Source organism: Ascaphus truei, chromosome 2 (assembly GCF_040206685.1).
Source record: "Ascaphus truei isolate aAscTru1 chromosome 2, aAscTru1.hap1, whole genome shotgun sequence".
Lineage (NCBI taxonomy): Eukaryota > Metazoa > Chordata > Amphibia > Anura > Ascaphidae > Ascaphus > Ascaphus truei.
In genome coordinates, this window is record NC_134484.1 from 235,279,456 (window position 1) to 235,302,948 (window position 23,493).

Sequence of the window (23,493 nt, forward strand, 5' to 3'; positions counted from 1 at the left end):
AACACACAAAGAAAAAAAACACACCAAAAGTGGCCGCAAAGTCCAGTTGATGTCTTTGCTTCGCTCGCTCATGCATCCAATTAGATTACAAAGGTTTCTGATGCTTAGCTACCACTTAGCAGTTTTTATCATGAAAAAGAGAGGTACATGAGAATTTTACCAGATAGTGTTAGGACCTGAAAATTGGTCATGCTTTGATGTTGTACCTCATTATATTATGTATTATATAATGTACCTCATTGTATTATGCACCCTTAGACACAACAATGAGGAATTGAAATCCCCTTTACTAACCTGCTCCCTGCAAATAACATTATCTTAAAAATGACTTTCCTGCATGTGCAGATGATTAATTCGGATCGCAATTTTTCTTCTTTTACAAACATAAGTCCCTTTTCAAAAACACCAATAGTTGTAACAGAAGAAAAAAAAAAACAATTCTTGTCAAGCGGTTACTACGACAGGGGTGAGCAAAGTTTTTAACCTGTGCCCCCCCCCCCTGCCTGCTTACCTCCCGGCTCGCGCCCCCCCCCCCCTCCTCCTTGGCTCTGGCGTCAAATGATGTTGCGGGGTCATGTGACTTCACGTTGCCATGGCAACACAACGTCAAGTGACCCCGCGGCATCATTTGACGACAGTTACCATGGTGATGCGTCGCTGAAGACCAGGTAGGAGAACCTGCACAGGTTGACTGCATGTGGCAGCAGCACTGATGAAGACAATAAGTCTGGCTATATCTGTACATTTTACAAACTGGAAACTGTATTAAACCTACAGACTGATAAACTTAGCTCAAAATTGAGGTCTCAACTTGTAAGGGTCACAATCAGTGAGCATTGGGAACTCTTGACCAAAGATGGACATTTTATTGAGAAAGTGCTGACATCTATTAATGAGACTACACTGAAATCTATAAAACTATTGAGTCTAAAACAAAGGGAGAATGACTGAAAATCGGGGAAACTCACAGAAAATCAGTGAGAATTGACACATCTGTAAATTGACTTTTAAAGAGTCGATTTATCAAATAACTTGCATTAATGTATTTGTTCTGCTTATATCAACTGACAATCTGTGGAAAGATTAGCTAAAGGGGAAGACACTTGACATTCATATTAAATTATTCAATCTGAGTGCATCTTGCTGTTATTTTTCCAAATTTTACCCAGAAATAAAACTGGCAGGTCGGAGGCAGAATCTCAGCTATATAAAAATGTTCTGGCATATGATGTTATCAATAAGGAGGTTTCCATATCTACTAAGTAGTGCTATACTGGGAGATACACGTGACGGCTTAATCGTGCTGTATGATGCAGCACCACTTAGTAAATACCCTTAATGTTAACTAACTGCCACTGGTACAGCCTGCTCAATATGCATATCAAGCCTCCTAAATTGTTAATAAATGAATTCATTCGAAACAATGTATTAAATAATAAAGCTACTGTAACTTGGTATACCTATTGAAGACCCCAATATCATTGGCTAATTACATATATATTTTTTTATTTTAAGGGGGTACACAGAGTTTTTGGATACCTGTGGGTACTAGACAGGCATACTGTATGATGGTTTGTTGCAGATTGATATACATTTTCGCTGCAGATATAGTTAATGACAGATACTGATGTAGCAAGACTTCATTTTTCTGACAGGAAAAAACACAGGATCTCTGGGGCAGATTCCCCTGGCAGTGGGGAAGCCTCACTATATGTGGTCCCATTTGGAAGTAATGAACCACTGTCAGCGATGCCGGGGAAGTCGCAGCTTTTTACTTTTTAAGCTGTGGCTTCAGCAAAAGTTCCATCTGTACATCAGCCCCATTTTCTTGCATGATGACTATATCTAAACTAGTTTATCTAAGTGTGTCACTCCCTGCCATTTCTATTGCCAATATCAATCAGCGAATGCTGACAAGTCAAACTGGAATCTGAGCTGGAATAATTGAACTGGCTAACTTTGTATATGATAATATGAAGTAATCAAATCTAAGGCTGAGTCCATGGTGACTCCAGTCGTGCGGAGGCGCTGAGGCTGAGGGAAAGTGGGTGCTTTCCCTGGCCTTAGTTCGCGCGCCGTCCGCGGGCGTGTCGGGGGGCGGGCCAGTGACATCACGGAGATGGTTCGCCCTCATTGGGCGAACCGCTCACGTGACCAGCTCTGCGCTCCCGTGAGCACGGAAACTAAAAAAAAATTAAGTGCTACGCCTCCGCACACCTGTGGAAGCGTGCATGAGCCCCTGCTAAAGCCGCTCTCATTGCGGATGCAGTAGCTCACTGACAAGCATCAGCGCGCCTCAGCACGGGTCAGCGCCTAAGCGCTGACCATGGACTCAGCCTAAAGGTTGATCTTTCTAAGCTGGCAGAATTCAAGTGATATATCTTGCAATATCTTAATAGTGTAATATACATTTTTTTATTGATTCTGGAGGCAAATTATACAACGACTTTGAATCAAGTGATAAATGCCTACGTTGATTTTGGTCCATTTAAGCAGTGTTTCCCCCAAACCCAGTTGCCTATTCATCAAACAATATTAAAACAGAGTTAATATCACACCCGGTACAAAAAAAAAAGTGCGTGATTTTACCGCAATTTTATGACCTAAGCAAACTATTCGTGCTGCGCCCCCCCTGGCTACTCCCCCCGGTGCTCGCGCCCCCCACCTTTATTTCCGACGTGCGGGAGTCATGTGAAGTCACGCCATGATGACGCCGCGTTGCCATGGTGACGCGTCACACAGCCGGCTGATGCAAGGTAGTATAGCGTTGCAGAGGCCTCACGCGATCCCCCGACATTAAATTAAATGCCTGGGGAAAGAGCTCGGGGCCTCTGCAACCGCCCGCGGACCCCCAGACAAATCTCCTGCCCCTACTGGGGGATGCACCCCGCAGTTTGCGCACCGCTGACCTACGTCACCAAGATTGCGGTACTATTTTACCGGGTGCAATATTTGAAGTAGAATCGCGATATAGTAATTAACATAACCGATAATAAACAGTTAATCACATTGCAATAAAAATGGGGGATGGTAATGTAATGTAAATTAGATTGGGAGCTCTTCGGGTCAGGGACTCCTTTTCCTACTATACAGTAAGTGTTACTTTTATGTCTGATTCCCATTCTGTGTTATTTGTATTTTATATGATTATGTCATGTGTATTAGGCTGAGTTTATAGTGGAGAGTGGCTGTGCTCTCCAGCGCTGATGCTCACCTCTCGCTTTACCAAGCGGCTGCTTTTCATGTTCTTGCCCGTCAGACAGAGCGTGTGCTCTAGTAGGCGGGGCTTGTGGGTGGAGGTGGGTCGGGAGGCGTACCTGACAGATGTCATTGTGCAGCGACGTCTCCACAGGGTGTGACGTCACAGTGCAGTGACGCAAAGAGGCAAAGAGGCAAAGAGCCAGGCAGCTAGCCTAGTTGTGGCATTAATATTTATTGTGTATGTGTATATATATATTTATATATATATATATATATATATATATATATATAAAATGTCATTGTCAAGAAAGACCAAGAAGCAGCTATGCTCATCTTTATCACAAACATATTGTGTCCTGTTTTTATGTGTGTGTGGCGTAGTGACGATTGAGTGCAATTCGGTCACTCTGCTTGTTTGTGTGTGTTGGTGTCTGTGTCAGCTTTTGGTCACATCCTATGTCCCTGAAGTTTCTATATAAAAAGAACATACTGTATAAATTGAACAACAAAACAGTACAATGTTCTTAAACAGAATATAAATTGTATTTTGAAAAGTGCAACGCAAAACTGTGTAAAAAATAAACAGTACAAACAATCCCCCCCCCCCTCTTGTTCCCCTGATGGGTCCGTTTGCCCCCCCACCCCACAACAGCAGCAGCCCATTTGCCCCCCCACCCCACAGCAGTCCGTTTGCCCCCTCTCCCCCCACCCCAGCAGCAGCCCGTTTGCCCCCCACCGCCCAGCAGCAGAAGCAGCAGCCCGTTTGCCCCCCCCCCCACCCCACAGCAATACATTTGCCCCCCCACCCCACAGCAGCAGCAGTCCATCTGCCCCTCCTCCCCCCAGCAGCAGCAGCAGTCCGTTTGCCCCCCACCCCACAGCAGTCCGTTTGCCCCCCACCCCACAGCAGTCCATTTGCCCCTCCTCCCCCCAGCAGCAGCAGCAGTCCGTTTGCCCCCCACCCCACAGCAGTCCATTTGCCCCCCCACCCCACAGCAGCAGCTGTCCGTTTGCCCCACCCCACAGCAGTCCATTTGGCCCCCCACCCCACAGCAGCAGCTGCCCGTTTGCCCCACCCCACAGCAGTCCATTTGCCCCCCACCCCACAGCAGCCCGTTTTCTCCCCCACCCCACAGCAGTCCATTTGCCCCCCCACCCCACAGCAGCAGCAGCCCGTTTGCCCCCCCCCCACCCCACAGCAGTCCATTTGCCCCCCACCCCCCACCAGCAGCCCGTTTGCCTCCCCCCACCCCACAGCAGTCCATTTGCCCCCCACCCCACAGCAGCCCATTTTCCCCCCCACCCCACAGCAGTCCATTTGCCCCCACAGCAACAGCAGCCCGTTTGCCCCCCCCCACCCCACAGCAGCAGTAGTCCGTTTGCCCCCCACCCCAGCTACCTCTCTCTGCATATGCTTGAAAATGGCTGCTCTCGGGTGTAAGTTAATTTCTGTGCTGCGCTCTGATTGGACGGCAGTGGGTCATGTGACCGCACCTCTCCAGCAAGCCCAGAAACACAGAAGCTGAGCGAGGTTCAGCAAGCGTGAGCAAGCAAGCGGAAGCTTTCACTCAGAATGGCACCATAACATATAATGGGTCTCTGAATATATGCTAAGCGCGCCTCAGCGCGCCTCAGCAAGCACTACGTCACTATAAACTTTACTGTTGTTACCATGTGGTATGTAATACAAATTATTATACAACTATGGTAGGAAATACATGAACCCCTTTCATGCCTGTGAAAGTGGCTAGTAAAGCATTGTCATGCAAGATTAGGATAACGCCAAGGTAGAAGGGGAGAGAGTGCGGTGAACTGCAAACCTGTGAATGAATCACTGAACGCAATCTAGAAAAAATCGAATTTAATCAAAATCGGAAAAATCAAACATAGATCCAAACCAACTCTGGATAATGGCAGCCTGGAGTAGGTGATGCTGCACTTTTGGCATTAGCCAGTTCCCGATACTATCAGGACTTGATAACTGGCACCGAAAATGACTACATTTGCTGTATTTAGTCATTTCCGTGCCTGTCCCCATATTATTATTGGTTGCACTAACTAAATTGTGTTTTTTAGCAGTGGCACAAAATGTATGACTTGCAGCTTAAACAAAACACATTTATTTGGCTATAATACAATTTTTTTTGGCTAACACACTTTGATGACTCTAGGTCAGTGAGTCTTGAAAGATAATTACAATCTCCATTTATATTCTCCAAGAGGCAACATGCATACATATATTTAAACGCACTGTGCCAATACAAAATCCCAGAAGGTACAGCCTGTTTCAGACTGCAGAGCAACAATAAGGCTGCCATTATACAGCCAAACTGCAGGGCGCGCGTGCGTGCATCTGTGACGTCGCAGAGCGACATGTGCACAAGCACATGCTACTGCGCGAGTCCCTGCAGGCTGAAATCTGTTTTTTTTATTGGACTGCCACGTCACGTGACACGGCAGTCGCAAAGAGATTTTTTTTTTTAAAACACTCCAACTGTCTCCCGCTTTGGAGACAGTCGGATTTGGTATAGGCCGTTTTCAGGTATGTATAACATTTGTTTTTGCGCCGCGTGGTGTCGCTACGGGCGACACCATGGGCGTTTTTGTTTATAATCACAGCCTAAGAATAATTATGAAGCCTTAGACTGGCAAGGAATGTAAATAGATAGAAAAAGAAAACTGCTGTTCTCATGAATACAAGACCATGCAAAACATATTACAGGCTTGGGTCCAAGAAAAGGCAACTGGGACAGGCTGCCATTACAAAAAGAGTGCAAATGGATACATAGGCTTCAGACTTTAAGCCCAGCAGGCCTTAATGAAGGCTTTATGTACTCCTGCTTTCTACAGGTATTCATTACGTGATACGATCGTGAGTCTATACATTTGACCCTTGATGGTCTTTATCTTTCCTGTGGTTTTATGTGTGGGGATCTAGGGATACAGTTGTAACCACAATCCAGTCCGTATTGACTTTAGAGGCGGACTATAGAATGTTCTCTCACCTACACTGCTCATGTAAGTAACTGTGACCACGGTATTCGTGTACCTACAGTATTCTGCCTTTCAACCTATTATCGTGAGAGGCTATGCAGTCACTTCCTAAGGACCGCTGTCACAAGTATAAACTATTTGCCAGCTGTTTGTTTTCCACATAAGCTCTTAGATCTAAATGGCTTATATTATAATTGGCAGCTGTGATAGCTAATGTTCATTCATCATATGTGCAGCTACCCTTAACAATTACTTACACGGATCCTGTTCCCTGATGACATCGGTGGCTTCGGCTGTAAATCTCTCCCACCAATCAGTGAAGAGATTGCGCCGCTACGTCCCTCCCAGTGGGCTATAACTATCTCCTTACTAGTGCTTGTTTTTATCCCTTCTCCCATGAAGAAGCATGACCTCAACATGCAAAACGTACGTTGGGTGTGTGCGTCATGGCGCGGTGACATCACCAGGTGCGGTGCAGATCGACTGAGACCGGTTGTATGGCGATTACTCTCTTCCGTATTAGACTTGCTTTTAGCCTTTGTCTACCCAGATTCTAATTTATATTGTGATAGCTACATCGCAGCTTATACATTGAATTTATACATAGCAGGTGGTTCATCTGTGTGGAACATACTGGGTGTAACTCTGCATCCTTTTGCTGCTCTGACGGCTAGAGGTTTCCCGGCTAAAACCATTGTACATAGTATGTCAGTTCTCTATGTAGCTATCAGTCAGCATGGGTAGATATTGTACACCCCACTCTTAGGACTGTGTTTCTTAAGAGGAAAATGTATACATCAGTCTACTGAGTCACCTGTATTTCACAGCCACATATAGTGTAGATGCTATGTTTTGAATCTTGCTACTTCCCCGTAGTATCTAGATTGAGTTTTTTCGTATGGTATGACCAGTGCACCATTGCTATATGCATAGCCTCTCTCACTCTTTCATCAGAAGGGGGAGCAAGACATACGTGCAGACATTATCTGTATCATAGATGCACATGAGTCATACCTGGGACATTGGACAAACCACTATCAGGATTCCTTATTCCTGTCGGTATATCCATAAACTCTCTATATCAGTGTTTCCCAACTATAGTCCTCAGGGAACCCCAACAGTTCAGGTCTTAAGGATATCCCTGATCCGGCACAGGTGGGTCCATCAGCGGCTCAGTCATTTTGACTGAGTCACCTGTGCTGGAGCAGGGATATTCTTAAGACCTGACCTGTTGGGGTTCCCTGAGGACTGGAGTTGGGAAACACTGCTCTATATACATATATAGACTTACAAATGTATCACCTACGAAAAGGGTTTATCCACACCCTCATCTGAGTCTCTATCCTATGTCAGTCTCATACTCACCTCTGAGGATTTTACCATTCACTTTTATATATTAGATTCACAGGGAGGGACCCAAGCACAGTAAAGAATAAATATACACACAGTGATATAACTGTAGAGGGAGAGGGGGGTTGGCCCGGTATTAAAGGGGTTGCAACCCATATGGCCACCCCCTTACCTCACCAGGGATACAAGGGGTTAACTGGACTGCGGTCCAGGAAGGTGGTTTACACCTTGTCATGTCATGAAAATGTATGTTCCCCTGTTCCCATGTTTCATTATAATCCTGTATTTTAAAGATGTTTTAAAGTGCATTTCTGTATCTCCAGTTCTGGAGGTTGCAGAGAGTTGATATTTGGCCAATAGGAGGAGTCACTGTAGGCATAAAGAACTGGCAAATCTCGACCCACTGAGCCCACCAGAATGGAACTTATTAATATGTGTAGATATTAAAGTGTATATGTATGGTATTTTGGATCTGCCCTGAAAATGCAGACTCCATCTGCTATGCTAATAGGTCATGAAGGGCAGCCGGCTGATTGAGCCTAAGCACTGTGATCAAAAGTTAACTGCCTGATTGTTTACACTAAGTACTAATCAACAGATCAAGTACTAATCAACAGACTCTGCCACTCTAAATTGTTACCTGAGGGTGGAGAATCATCAAACTGGAGTGGTTTGTAAGTGTTATGTCTACACCTACAAACAATGCAGATACTTCATTTGGTAGACTGGTCGTTGCCCCTGATTTAATTATGGGGCTACCCATAGAGTCCCAGTACACATGGGCTAATTAGCTGGGGGACATGGGTTAATCTGTGTCTCCACATTAGGGATTGGATACAGATAATTGTTCACCAATAGTCTGTATTCAATGTTAATAGGGTTACACAGGTATATAAACTGTGTCAACCCTACAGTTTTTAGTAGTGCTTCTGATTCCACCTGGAATGTCACCGGATTGCTGGAGAATTGCTAGCTGATACTTCTCCATTCCCCAACCCTAAGTAAGTGTTACCTTCTTGTCTGTTAATTGTACTATATTGCTATGTTCACCTTTTTAAGGAATAAATTATATTTTATTATATCTAAGCCTCGTTCACTTCAACCCAGATATTTGGTGTTCATTATATCTTGTCATAAGCTACCGTGACAATAACAACTTATCTTAACTGGCAACAAATATAACTCTGCAATACCATACCCCCAACACAATAACACCACCCTTGTGAGACCCCCAAAGTATTGTGGTGCCCTGGGCACCTAACCACCCGGTGTCCATATAGTCAAACCCACCCAAGGCGTGTGTGGTAGCACTATGTGTATGGATGTTGGTGCACTTAGATGGTGATACCTTCCCAGGTACTCCAGTACCCGGGTACTGATGAACAACACAAAGGATCCGTCTGATCCACCGACGTATGTTGGTCCGGTCCGTCCAATGAAGGCCTCTGCGTGGGGTGAACTCCCGCTGGAGTGTCTCACCATAAAGAGTCTCTTAGTAGATGGTGGTCTGGTCCCAGACCACAGGCCTCAAGTCACCGCGCGGTGTCTGTCACTGTGTCCCTGACACTATGCAGTACTGGGGAAGCGTTGCTGCCTATGGGCCTTCCCTGCAGCACAAACAATCTACAGGGAGTTGGGGCCTAGCATGGAGCTGAGGGGAACTCTGGCCTAGTCCAGCAGAGCACTGCTCCCTGGACACTACCTTCTTCCTATCCGTTCTGCTCCTGACTGGCGTGGTCCCTCTGCGTGTCAAATATATCCTTTCTGGCCTGCCGGGGATACCGCAGCCCTATTGGCTATGCTCCCCCATGTGATGTTGCAGCCCCTGGGGCTGCTGGGACATGTAGTCCTTTGTGGAGCCTTTGGTAATGGGCGCTGCATTAGTTAGGTTCTGTGCATGCGCAACCCGTCTTCTGCGCATGCCCTGACAATCAAGATGGCGGCGCCCTACAGATGGAGCCGCCGTGAATCTCCGGCGACTCGCTCACCACGCTATCGCCGGCAACCTACCGGAGGAAGTCCCTGAGTCCTATCCGGTAGCACTGGCGGCACTCGGCAGCCCCCTCCCCCTCCTCCCCATCCTTCATGCACCCCGGAGCGGGAGGTAAGAGGGACCAAGGGGACCTGGCTACATTTGTTACCTCCCTTTTACCAAATGTACACACTGAATGAGTGCAGCACATGGAAATCTTGCTGTGGCCCCTAGGGACACATATGTTTGTCCATATTTGATATTTTCCCATGCACCTCAGTGATACCTTTTCATCCACATCTGGGTATTTGAGTTGGGCGGTAGAATACCTTGTCTATGTGTATGAATAAAGTGTCACTGTAAGTGATTTTGTTGTAAATCAGACGCACCGATGAATAGCAAATTAGTGCCTTTGTGTGACAATGTAACCAAAAAATGTGCTGCGATGTGTGCCTGAACTAAAACATTTTCACTAGGATTGTCAAATTACAGATGGCGCTTGGATTGAGAAAACAATCTGAAATTAGGGTTTGAGCTGCAAATTTAATTTCATTATTTGCGTGTATTAATCACTTAAAGCACTATATTTAGTAGTATATTTAGTTGCACTTATTTGGTATATTATATACATTGATATATTATTTTTATTTAAAAATAACACTGATTATAATTAAGCGCCACAAAGACAACAATTTGTTTGTTGGCGCTTGGATGTTGCATGTGGTAACTATATGTAGTTGATGCGTAATATGAAAAAGCCGACCCCTGCAGTAAAGGACTCATGGCGCACGGGTGCCCCTTCGACGGACATGTTTCAGCCTATGATCACTCTCCTAACCCGGTGGCTAAAGAGTTAATTCCTGGGGAGGGGTCGGGCCATAGCAGAAGGCTCAAAGGAAGTTGCTATTCGACTGCGCATTACGTGCGAGTTGCCTTTTTTAAACGGTCCTTTAGGTGTTGAGCAGCCCTGGTTGTGCCAGAGAGCAGGACAGCATCTCCCCAGCAGAGTGATAGGACGAGGACTTTGTCTAGGAGAGCTAAGGGAAGGGCATCCCCTAGTGATGAGGCAGCTGCTTCCAGGTCAAAAAAGAAAGCAGCACAAAAACATTGCTGCAGGTCTGCTGAGGCCAATAAAGGGGCTTACAGACAGACGGCCACTTTTTCAACAAGGGGGTCCTACAGGTAACAGGTCCCCTGTTTGGCAGAGAGGGCCCCTATCAATACAAACAGGCACCTCTGCAGCACTGGCTGAGTACCTTTCAGTCAGGCCTGTAGCCCACAACCTGAAGAATGCATGGGTGGGCAGGTGTTAGATGTGAATTATGGGTTAAATTAATTCATGGCACCTATTTCCCCAATAGGTTCGGGCTCACTGGCGCGCTCCACGCATTTCAGCAGAACGCAGAGGTCCACGAGGAGCAATCACCATAAGTTTACGAGGCGACAGGTATGTTAAAAGCAAATCAGCTTGGGTTTTTTTTCCGCCCGCTCAGTAGGCTGTTCAGTCTGCAAGAAGGGGCGATGGCCGCAGTAGCTAAACCAGCCCATACGTATGTTTCATTTGCATGGGCAGTAGGTTTATGGGCAGAGAATATTGCGCCTGCTCAGATACATGCATTAACGGGTGATAAAGTGCCTGTGGTAGACACGGTAATAACCCATAGTACAAGTTATAAGGATGCATACCTCACAGCGTATAACCCTTTAGGCATGCAGTTGTCTTTGGCTACAAAGGAAAAATTGTGGAAAGGGGAGTTTGTGCACTCCTCCCTGATAATGTTTAGCAAATTTACAAAAGCGGCAGGCGTTTCAATGATCCCTCCAGGAAGTCAATGCACAAAACATTCAGCAACTGGCTGCAGGAGTTTGTAATCATGGCTAGCGTGATAGGGGAAAAAATATCAGAGTAAATGTTCATCGTTGTTCAAATACCTAGAACCATCTGGGAAGCATGACGGGTTTATGGGGGTTCTTCATGGTGGGCATATGATGAGGCTAATAGACACAAGTGACCATCAACGCGCTTACCCCGACAGGCTAGCAACCAATACATCGGGCATTCAGCCACTAGCCAAAAGGGTGTGTGTTGGGCGTTTAATGAGGGCACGTGTAAGTGGGGGGGACATGTAAATTCTGCCACGATTGAACTAGCTGTTTCGGTAACCACTTTGTCACAAAATGCCTTAGAAAAGGAAGGCTGGCTTTGGGAAGAACAGCTACTTGTGGCATTAACACAAAGGTCGGGAGCCTTGTGAGCGTAGATGAGATGCGTAGATAGCTCGCCAGATACCTCAATAGATCCGCTGCTTTAACAATATTTCATGGTTTTACATTTGGCTTTCGCATCTCATCAAAGGGTAAGCGGGTAGTAGTATGTAGCAAGAACTTATGGTCAGCTGGGGAACACAGAGTGATAGTTCAAAAGAAATTGGATAAGGAGGTAAAGATGGGCCGAATTGCAGGCCCTTTTGCGCACCCGCCATAGCAGCACTTGTGGGTATCACCGTTTAGGGATGTTCCCAAAAAAGGAACCAGAAGCATTTAGTTTAATACACAACCTTTTGTTCCCTGAAGGGAGTTCTGGTAATTATGGTATCCCTGAAAATTTGACAAAGTGCGATACGCATCTTTTGACGATTCAATGGTGTCGGTTAGGCGCTGCAGAGCTGGGGCTATTATGGCTAAAGCCAACATAGAGTTAACATTTAGGCTTCTCCTGATTCATCCAGAATCATTCCATTTAGTGGGCTGTTTCATTGGAAAATGTTATGTTGATCACTGTTTTCCGATGGGCTACTTAATCTCCCGTTCGTATTTTGAATGTTTCAATTTCTTTTTGGATTGGGTGGTAAAAAACAAATCAGGTCTGGACGGGGTTGTACAATATATAGATGATTTCTTTTTGTAAATCCCAGTGGTAGAGAGGCATAAATGTCTTACCTGCTCCCTGCAACGAAGTTAGAAGCACTGCGGGCCTTGATAACAAGAAAGTGACACTACGGATGTTCCAGTCACTGTTGGGTCACATCCATAAATCAGGGCTGCCTTTGTCCTGGTTCCAATTTGTGGGCATTAAAAAAAATGCTTGGGGTGGCTTGGAGCTCAGGCAAGATGGACGTGTAGTGCTTAAGCTCCTGGATAGCAAAACCACAAGCTTTATCCATCACAGGGCATCGTCGCTCTAATTACCAAAAAAGACACAGATTTAGAGTGTAGTAGAGCTGGGGATCACCACAAACTGAGACTTGAACAAATCGGACTATATTTGGGGAAATTACCCACTTATGGGGCCTAGATGGTGTGGCTGCTTGTAAACCTACTGTAGGCCGAAGAGACACGAGGCCCTGCAGTATCATACGGATAAACAGGCACTCAATAAAACCATAAAATCAGGCACCCACACACAGATGCAAAGTACATATTTGACTTTATCACAGAGCAGAAGAGTATAAGAACAGAGCTGAAAAAACGTGAGTTGGATCCTGCCCCTCTCCTCCTGAGGCCCTGGAGAATACACAGGCGAGCTGACTCGCAGATCTGTCCCCCCAACCCCCCTTCAAACAATTAAATTGGAACCTGGTCTGCCTCCCACTCCTGTCAACCCAAATTAGGAAACTCTCTTCCTGGACACCCCTTCTCCCACGGGTCTCGGCTGTAGCAGAGCTGTCAACTGCCAAGTCTGTCTCCCTATTCCCGAGCGCTGCACACCCCTGTCACTCGGCGCCATTCCACCTAGGGGTCTCACGGGTGCTGCGAGCTGTACCCACACCTGAGCCTCAGTCCCCCTGGGCCTGATCGCCCTTCCTCACGAGTGCTGCAGCCTGTCCCCCGCCTGAGCCTATCTCCCCCTGCGCGCTCTGGAGGAAGAAGTGAGGGAGTAGCCAGCAGACTATCAGCGGGACATGGCATCTAAAATGGCTGCCATTGCTCTGTGAGGGAGAGAGAGCCGAGTACCGGACATACCTTCCCCCGGCCAGCGGTCCTTCAGAGCGCGCCTTCCTGCTCCGTGGTCCTGCGCTCCCCCCCCCACACCTCCTGCCGTCCCTACTGGGGACTGAGGCTACCTGTGGGGCCTGCGGTGGTGGCGGAGGGCTCGGGTGCGACTGGAGGATAATTAACATGGCCGCCATGGCGCAGTAGCTGCACGCAGCACTTACCTCTCCCGGCCGGCAGAAAATCCGACCAGCGCGCCTTCCTGCTATTCCCCCCTGCCTCCCTGCTATTCCCCCCTGCCTCCCTGTGCTGCCATCGATCTGCCTGCACTGTTGCGGTTGCGGAGGGGGGCTGAGAACAGCTGCTACAGCAGGATCGGTGCTGCCTGGATCTCTGCGTTCCAGCCTGCGTGTCGGCGAAATCCAAGATGGCCGCAGCAGGTTGGATTTAAAGGTATATCTCCCCCCAGGCACATAAATAAATAAAAAACACCAAAACACAAAAACCAACCAGCCTGGGTAACACACAAGCATATGCAACCACTGAAAAGCTGAAAAACAGGGCTCTGAGTTATATTCCAACACACTCTCTCCCCATCCCTAATCTTCACAATAAAAAAAAATATATATATATACAGCCACTGTGCAGAAAAACCTCCCCTGACGTTGGAGCTCCCCAATGCATGGCTACCTACGTTTAAAAAATAAAGAAATACCGCAGTCATAGTCAGAGCCTACGCACGAGCCGGCCGGGCTATTTAACAACATCATGAAAATTGACAGATAAAGAAACCAAAGCTAATGACTAAATCCCACCTGCACGGCTATAGCTGGTGGGGTACGTCCCTGAGCAACGTAAGTGAGAACTACCAAAATAAGAGTAATTAACACCACAATGTCCCTCGGTGGTGCGCACGTGGCGCAGCCCACAATGGCCGCCTGAAGCGGGCTCCATGAGGCGGCGGGCTTACCAAAGCATCTAACAAATCAAAAGAAGTAGGAAACGCATAGACTGGAGGCGTTGGATATAGTACTCCCCAGAATGGCTCCGAAAAAAACAACCCCGCAAGACTTCTTCAAGACAAAGGAGAAAAGTAAAGCGGGCAGATCAGAAAGCAGAGCGCCATCTCCCACTCAGTCAGACACTGAACATGAACCTGAGGTATGTGAACAAACATCAACCAAAAAAGACATTGAGAACTTATATGCAAGCCTAAAAACCTTACTCCACCAAGAGCTCCAAAGCGCTCTCAAAGACTTCAGAACAGAGGTCAGATCTATAGGAGAACGCACTGATACGCTGGAACATAAAGTGGATGAAACCATTAACAACCAGACTACTATGGATACGGAGATCCTGGCCCTAAGAGCCAGAATGGCTGCCGTGGAGGAAAAACAGGAGGATCAAGAAAACAGGGCAAGAAGGAACAACCTCAGGTTCAAAAACATTCCAGAGACGGTCACAGATCTGGAGAGAGCAACAACTGAATGGCTACAGACCCTTCTCCCGGAAACGCCCCCAGCATTACTGATCCTGGACAGGGTGCATAGAGCTCTCAGACCGCGACCACAAGCCGGAGATAGAGCTCGAGATGTAGTGGTGAGGATGCACTACTTTAAAACTAAAGAGGCGATTTTTAACCTGGCACGGGAAAAAGGAGGGCTGAAATGGGCAGATGTGACGATAGACGTGTACAACGACCTAGCCCTATCAACGCTGTTGAAGAGGATGGCTCTGAGACATATCACAAAAGTCCTGAGAGACAACGAAATCCGATACAAGTGGGGGTTCCCATTCCGCCTCATCGCCACCAGGAATGGAACGCAAGCCTACATGAGGGATCCAGAGGAGGGAGTGGACTTCCTAGAAAGACTGGGATTGCAACCACCAGACTCCATGTCCAGCGAAGAACACAGACCGCCTCCCGTCAGACCCGTATGGAAAGAAGTGGGCAGAGGAGCCACTCCACATAGAAGAAATCCAAAAGAACCCCAGAAATCTTACATTTTAGGTCTATGTAAAACCTGCTAAAGTGGAGAAGACCCGTAAATCCCGACATAAGGAACTATGTCCAAATGATAGACTGAGATGTGTTACATAGATCCAGATAAGAAATAAGAAGGGGCCAACATCATTCCCTCCCCCATGCTTGAGCGGGTAATCCGTAAGGTAGAAGTAGAAGTACTGGTGACAGTACGCAGAATACATGTAGTTATGCAAAAATACATAAATGAAACAGCAAAAATGTATGATGGAGGAGTTGTAGACAAGATAGGGGAAATGTATGAACCCGGCTGTTGAATCATGCTTGCTCGATATAAAGCTGGTCACAATGGTATAGAGGTACACACTTGGCTAGGAAGGTCTACTATATTAAATAAAAAATAAACAAAACGGGATAGAAATGTTAACTGTTAAAAAAAAAAAAAAAAAAAAAAAAGTTGATTTGTTGAGCGGGCCCGCCACCTGGGGCCGCAGTACGGCCCGTACACACCCAAGGTTATGGGTGTTGGATTAGCGCTACTGCGCAACCGCAGAGAAAGTTCGTTCACGTCCAGTGAACACACAAATCCAGGCTATGTTAGTCACCTGGACAATCCTATATATGTTGTTTTATTTTTGATGTTTACATGTCTGAATGTTGTCATTACTGTACGAGGTGCAAAGATACCCTCCAGGCCGACCCTCAAGGGAAACCAGAAAATGAATCCACTAGAGAAGAAGACCTCACACCCAGGTAAAAACAAATGACACTAACACTAATATCGCATAACACCAAGGGATTGAACAATGTAGTAAAAAGGAAGCTAGTCATGACAGAATATAAGAGACTATCAGGGGACATAATATTCCTACAAGAAACGCACTTCACTGCTGGCTCCACCCCCACGTATTGGGACAAATTATACCCCCAGATATACACAGCTTCGGCAAAGGACGAAAAGAAAAGAGGGGTGGCCATACTCCTAGCAAGGAACTCTCCATTTAAGGTAGACAGGGTAAGAAGGGACCCAGAAGGACGGTACCTAATAATCACGGGGAGCATAGAAGATACACAAATAACCCTAGTTAATGTGTACGCACCAAATGAAAATAAGAGAATATTTTTCACAAAATTGTTTCGACTGCTGTGCACAACCTCCCGGGGCCGCCTGGTCATGGCGGGAGATTTTAATATAGCCTTAAATGAAAAACAAGACAGATCTAAACCTGCCCTAGCTAAGACAATGGCTGCCCGAAAGGGGGAGAGAAAAACCCTAAGAGAGGGACTTAAAGAGTTTGATTTAAGGGATGCATGGAAGGAGATGAATCCGCAGAAAAGGGACTTCTCTTTCTATTCAGCACCCCACAAAGTATACACAAGGATAGACTACATACACTACCGACACACTTTATTGAAGTGTGGTCGGTACCGCAAGCCAGGAAATCTCCCGGCTTGCTAGTGGCCGCCCCTCGGCGTGCCGCGCGTCATAGACGCGCGGTCACAGACGCGCGGTCACGCGTCATCGGGAGCGTGCGCCCGCTGCACGCGTGTCCAGGGGCTCCCCGAGGGAGCCCTGGTGTCCCGCGATCGCGGGACAGCGGCAGGGGGTTCCGGGGGAGCCGGCGGACCCGGCAGCGGTAGGGAGAGCGCCCCGATCGGAGGGCGCTCTTCCGCTGCTTCGGCGTGCGCCCGTCACACTCGGGCGCGCGCCAGGCTACTGCTGCGGCACAGAACGGGCAAATGCTCGAATAAACTGTGCCGCAGCAGTATTTGTAGATTCCATACTGATCCCAAAAATTACAAAGGCTACAATACACCCTATTACTTGGTCAGATCATGGTCCAGTTGAAGTGCACATTGACGACATACACAAGAAACCAAGTAAAGGGACATGGAGACTAAACGAGTCTCTATTAAAGATGCCAGAAGTCATAGTTGAGATCAGTAACGAGGCCTCCAACTACTTCCAAATAAACGAAGGTAGCGTGAACTCACCCTATATCCTTTGGGAGGCCCATAAGGCAGTGGTGAGAGGAAAACTTATCAGCGTCGCATCGCATAGAAAGAGGGAGAGACAGAAACAAACAACAAGCCTGCAAGAGAAGATAAAGACCCTAGAGGAGGCACATAAAGTAAATCATAGCATAGCCATGGAGACCGAATTGCGGGACCTCAGAGGGAAACTAAATTTACTACTTACTGATAAAGCTGAAAAGGCCATAGCATGGACAAAACAAAAATTCTACGAGAAGGCCAATAAGGCTGACACAATGCTGGCCACAAGATTGAGGAAGGATAGAATGCAATCTAGAATACATAGCATTAGAAGAAAAGATGGGGTGTGCACAACAAACCCACAGACAATAGCTAATGAATTCACCACATATTACAAAGAGCTATACAATGGAGATAAAGTAGATAAAGGGAACACCACCAAGAAAAAACAGAGAGCATTTCTCAGAAAAATAAATTTGCCTAAACTCACAGAACAGGATATAACAACACTATCCCAGCCAATTACGTCGACAGAGGTATTAGAAACAATAACGGGGTTGAAGAACTCCAAGGCCCCGGGACCAGATGGTCTATCCAATATTTACTATAAAAAATTAGCCCACATATTAGCTCCCCAATTACTAAAGATATTTAACAAAGCTCTTGAGGGAGAGCAGTTTCCTCAAACGATGCTGGAATCAAAAATAATATTAATACATAAAGAGGGAAAAGACCCCACCCAATGCAAAAACTACAGACCGATATCCTTGATCAATAACGATCTCAAAATATTTTCCAAAATATTAGCCTCAAGATTGAATACGTATCTTCCGCAACTGATAGACGCAGATCAGGCTGGATTCATACGAGGTCGCCAGGCCGGGGATAATACACGAAGAACTATTGACTTAATCCAGATAGCCAAACTCGATAAAACGCCTTCGATGCTACTATCTCTAGACGCCGAAAAGGCTTTTGATCGTATTGATTGGGGATATATGTTTGAGACACTTCGAGCATTCGGAGTAAAAGGCAAATTTATGAATGCTGTTACATCACTATATGGAGAACCCACAGCTAAAGTATCCTATATTAATATGCAGACTGAGAAAATCAACATAAGGAATGGCACAAGACAAGGCTGCCCCCTGTCACCCCTATTGTTCGCATTGGCGATAGAACCGTTAGCAGCCCTAATCAGGGCGAACCTAGATATCGGGGGGATTAAGGTCAAACAAAAGGAATACAAACTAGCATTGTTCGCCGATGACATATTGTTAACCATTTCAAAACCCTTCACCTCACTCCCAAACTTATTTAGTAACTTGTCAGAGTTCCAGAAACTATCGGGGTTTAAAATAAACAACGAAAAATCCGAAGCCCTAAATATAAATCTCCCTCAGGAACAACTAAAGCTAATAAAAATAAACTTTGATTTTGCGTGGAAGAAACAGGCTATAAAGTACTTGGGAATATGGTTGACTAACACACCCGACACTATATATGAGACCAACTACCCATCACTAATAAAAACGCTGAAAAACGAATTAGAAGAATGGTCCAGATATCATATATCATGGTTGGGTAGAATAACTGCCATCAAAATGAACTTATTGCCAAGAATATTGTACCTTTTCCACACACTTCCAGTACAGGTCAGAGCCAGGGACATGCATGAGCTGCAGAAAGCTATCACAAAATTCATATGGAATAACAAAAAAGCGAGAATAAAACTGCCCACATTATATAGATCCAAACAGTCAGGAGGGCTAGCTTTGCCACACTTGTGGCAATATTATCAAGCGGCACATGTAAGCCAACTGGTTCACTGGCATGCACATAAACGGAAGAAAAAGTGGGTGGAAATTGAGTCCGATGTGATATCTGGGTCATCCATAGAAATGATACTGTGGTTAACAAAGAAAGAAAGACCAGCACTGATGGTACCCCTGGAATCTATCACACACTCGCTAGCCATGTGGGATTCATTGAAACTTAAACATGGGCTATCCACCAACAAATCTCAGTTGACACCACTATTTGACAATATTAGCTTTACCCCGGGCACGGAACCAACAGCGTTTAAAGAATGGTGCAAGGCAGATATCATAAGGGTAACAGATCTATGGGCAAACAATGCCATTAAGACGTTTGAGGTAGTAAAGAGAGACTATGGCCTCCCTGATTCGGCCTTTTTTAGGTATCTTCAATTGAGGGATCACATACAGAAGACAGGTCCGTATAGCGACTTCACAAAATTTGAGGATTTGTGCCTCATGGGGGAGGACACAAAGGGCATAATCTCTAAAGTATACAGCATACTTGTAGAAGGTAAACAGGAATTGGAGATAAAGCCCAAATTGAGGACGAGGTGGGAAGAAGAGCTGGGAGAACTAGATCAAGAGCAGTGGGATAACATATTTGAAGGAATAGCAAAGAGCTCCACATGTGTATTAATAAAAGAAAATGCATATAAAATGCTCCACCAATGGTACTACACCCCACTACGATTGTCCAAATTTTTCAGAAACATGTCCCCAGGGTGTACAAGGGGGTGTGGCCAGCAGGGATCGTTTATACATATGTGGTGGACGTGCCCAAAGGTAACAAAGCTATGGAGGGCCACACATGATATGGCGCAGACAATTCTTGGGTATGACTTCCCCCTAGACCCCTGGAAGGTACTGCTATGCAGACCAATTGAAAACATAGAAAAAACTGACGACAAACTCCTGACACACATATATACAGCTACCAGATGCGAAATAGCCAAAGCTTGGAAACAAGAACAGCTGCCGGCCATACACGCTGTAAAAGCGAGATTATGGAGGATCTGTCTTATGGAAAAACTGACGGGGATACAAAACGACACAGTACAGAAATACATAGACGTCTGGGAACCGTGGAGAACCTATATAGGAAATAGATATCTTTCGAGAGCTACTCTCCAGTCCTGAAAACCAAAAAATAGGTGGGGTAAAAACACACTAGCTAGGGAAATTAATAATAAAAAAAAAAAAATATAACAATAAATAACAAGAGCTTCACTATTGAGATAACCCTGGTGTGATAGGAATCGTAATTGTATAAAATGCAGAGGTGAGCCTGGAGGGTATCCAGTATCCAGTTTCGGATACTCTACAATTGCATGGAGGTTAAGCCGGTATGACAACAAAAGAAATGAATATTCTAAAAGCAATGACATTTCCTTCTTTTTCTTTTTCCCCTTTTAAGTCTTTTGAGTTAATTTTCTGTATTCACTACTTTAAACGCTGTAATAACAGTGATGTCATTATTGTCTCCCCATTGAATGTGTTATTCACTTGATACAACTGTATGTGATTCGCAAGTAACATGTTCCCCTTTTTGTGTTTTGTATCCCACTCCCCATTTTTCTTAACAAAACAAAAAAACAAATAAAGAATAAGTTGAAAAAAAAAAAAAAAATGCTTGGAGAGGGTAGGTGTGGATGCGAAGTGTTTAGGCATGCATTCATTTTGCATCGGGCCACAACGGAGATGGTAAGGTTGGGATTGAATAGTGATGCGGTGAAGCAAATAGGGCGCTGAAGTTTGGATAGGTATAAATTGTACTTTTGCCATGTGTAAGGGGGCTTTTGGTACAGAGTTATGTTTATGTTGAATTGTGTTTTTTAGCCCCTAGCTGTAGACTGATATGGATTGTGGGAGATAGTCTTCTGGGCAAGTCGCCATGCAAAACAGCAATGATACAGCTTGGATTCACCCGGACCAGGCCTGCATTACATGGATGGGTGGGCAGTGGAGGTTTGCGCTGGATGCAGGTCTTGCCTGATTTGTTAAGATAGCAACGGTTACGTTGCCGCGCGTATGTGTTTATAATACATGTGGGGAGCAATGATTTGGCTTTCAGTGTTCAGTTGAACTTGTGTGGGAAATGAAAGGGCTGTGGCGAGCATTTTGATGGCTTTTCCCAAAATATTTTTTTATTTGGTCTGAAATTATTCCACGGTTGTGGTGGCATGGGGCTAGGGACCCCCAGGCAAATTAAGAGGTGCAGAATAAACAAGGCCATGAGAACATTTGTGAAAGGGTTGGGAGGCCATTCTGTAAGGCACACACAGTTGCAAGAGGCCATAATTTGTTTTGGATGGACGGAATACACCTTTCAGATATTGGTTACAATATATTTAATATTGATTTGCAAGAAGGTATAGAATTAACTTACGCCATGGTGGGGCCAATTTAGGGGTAAATGTCCTGGGCCGTGGCGGGGTTATTGTGCCTGCCAGGCAGGAAGAGCCCAGGAAGTATATGCATACGGGGTACAATGGCGCCCTTATTGGGGCTGGTGGAGCAATTATATGCCCATATAAGGGCAGCAGCTGGAGTCCTGAGCTACGGCAACACCTTTGGGCTCTGTACTATGGTCGGGCTACCTGGCAGGGGGTAAGAAAGTTTTAATAAACAAAACTCTGGTTTAAATTAAATAAAGCTGTGGCCTTGATTGCCCTCAAACACTGTCTATCGTTCTTTGATTGGAGGTAGGTAGGCACTTAGCTTGCCATGCAATCCATGCAATATCCTACATGTGTGTTTTTCTTTAAATAAATCAGTTCTGTAGTATTAAATAATACTTAGTACATTATTTTTTTAATTCAACTTTTAATGCAATGTTTAATGTTTTAATATACTGAGCATCCTTTGATGTCTATAGCAGGTTTTTACACACCTCCCCAGCAGTGCAACATCTTTGCAACACTTCCCTGTTTGTGATAATCTGTTGCCAATGTTCCCAGCAGTTTGAGCTTCAAACTGTAACAACAGATAATGTTACCTTAGTAATATAAGGCTATATTGTAGCTGCTGAGTTACACTAACGGAAAGATTGACTGAAACTGAAAGGTGGCAATTTCGTGAACCCGGGGAAGCAAGATCTTTGCTTATTGATCACGTGAGAGAACAAATCGATCGGCAGCTTAAGTACTTCGTTTTCAATAAAGGTAATGAAAGGTTGCATATATTAAAACAAAAATATAAATATATTTTTAAAGTGCCGCTTTAACTGCCTCTTTCTAATTAATATGTGCCCATTTGTGCTCCATAAATGGGTCAACATTTTCAGTCCAATTTTTCTTGGAGTAAAGGACAAATGCAAGTAGAAGTAACTATTCTTAATATATTCATAATGTATGTATGAACATTACACACACCATACAAAGAATAGGAAACGGTGTGCCAACTTTAAGAATATGCCCTGGTATGATAATATACCCATACATGCTTCTAGGGATCTTAGGTGCGATATACATTTTTAGACAGCACTAGGAGAAAATCCAACTGATTTTCTGATGATACTTCAGATTTTTTGCCCAGAACTAGTGAGATACATTTGTATAAAGCCCTACTTTGCTCTGAAATTGACACTAAAGTGCATATATATCAAGACAAAAGTGGAGCAATTCTGGGGCAGAAAAATGACCCCATAGGTATCAAACCAAGAAATATCACTGAAATCAATACAATGGTGCCTGTGTTTACCCCAGAGTTGCAACACTTTTGCTGTAAGGCTGCGCTTATAGTGCCGTCACCGGCGACAGCGACGTCACGCTTGGGTCGCTGTAAAAATCAAATTAACTTGACTTCCAGCGATCGCGACCAAGCCGCTTCTACTATAAGCGCACGTGACGGTGGCAATACATTTGTTTTTCCGCAACGTCGCGTCGCCGCCACTATAAGCACGGCCTAATACATAACCCCCAAGAGACTTGGAACAAGTTGTTGACATCAATGTATCAAGGGATGTTCCTTGTCTGCCCACCATCTCCCTGCTCACAATGTAAAAAAAAGTTACAGGGCATCCGCATTATAATTAAGGATTCCCATTGTAGATTTTAACTAAAAAAACACCAGCGACTGATCATTTTGTCTTCCCAGTTAAAATCGATAAAAAAATTAGATGTCTTGTAGCAACCCAGCCACAGATAGGATGCAAAGGCAACCCAAGGAGGTATGTAAACTAACAAAAATGCAGATCAACACTGACTTCAAATGTGCGTCAACTTCTCTCTGTTGTTAATACTGGT

General features: G+C 45.3%; 1 protein-coding gene across 2 annotated transcripts in view; it reads right to left on the reverse strand.

The window, feature by feature from the left end:
* The window catches only part of TMEFF1 (transmembrane protein with EGF like and two follistatin like domains 1), a 294,418-nt gene that overhangs the window by 245,408 nt on the left and 25,517 nt on the right, over positions 1-23,493 (reverse strand). The gene's annotated exons all lie outside the window — the stretch shown is intronic.